This window comes from Neopelma chrysocephalum, unplaced genomic scaffold (genome assembly GCF_003984885.1).
Source record: "Neopelma chrysocephalum unplaced genomic scaffold, ASM398488v2 Primary Assembly neopelma1_69, whole genome shotgun sequence".
Taxonomy (NCBI): Eukaryota; Metazoa; Chordata; class Aves; order Passeriformes; family Pipridae; genus Neopelma; species Neopelma chrysocephalum.
In genome coordinates this window covers 615641-616503 of record NW_020897729.1, presented here as the reverse complement: position 1 = coordinate 616503, position 863 = coordinate 615641, and positions in this window count along the sequence as shown.

Genomic DNA, 863 nt, shown 5'->3' with positions numbered 1-863 from the left:
AGTGACAGGGAGATAAGTGTCCTGGGCTAAAGCTGCAGCACAAAAGGTTTTTGCACGGGTGTTAAGGGATGTGCTGCTGGCAGACACCAGGCTTGCTTAACCCATCTGGACAACATCTCCTGCATCTGTTGGGGTTTTCTGCTTCATTATTTCTGTTGAGCCATATACCTCCCTCATCTGGAATATCTCAGTTGATTTTAGTGAATTTCTCAGGGTTTTCATCTGCGCTAAGGAACGTTTAGTTCATTGCTGATAATAGTGACACTACCTCAGCCCTGCAATGACTGTGGCAGATGGGCCAAATGCAAAGTTGGGGTAGGCAAGAATATCCTCTGTTGGAAATTTTGGGAACAGATTTTGCAATACTGTTTGTCTGTGCAATTTAGACCCATTCAGTGTGTAAGCTGGCCAGAAAAAGTATCTAAACAAAGCTGGTGGGAAGTGCATGTGCAAAATGAACAGGAATTCTATTTCACTGGGGCCAAGGAGAGGTATTTGAACAGAATGAAAGGAGAAGTATTATGCAGAGTCTGTGTGTGGAGACTTAGTTGCATGAAGAACAAGGAAAAATAAATCCTGCACAGAACTATGTTATCAGTGGATCTAGCTGCTGGTATTTTGGTGAATTGTTGTTGCTATCCCAGCCATCTGGAGCATGAAAAAGGGGTGAAGATTTTGATTTTTAAAAATAACATTTAGGACAATTTTTTTAGTTCCCAGCTCTTTGGAGGGCAGTACCCAAAGCAGTGCTTGTTGTTCATTGTGGGAGGGGAAGAAGCAAATGACCTGCACCTGGTTTGCTGGGAACTCCACCCTGGGTGTAACGCTTGTTCTCCTCACATGCTCTCCACGAAGCTCCTGGG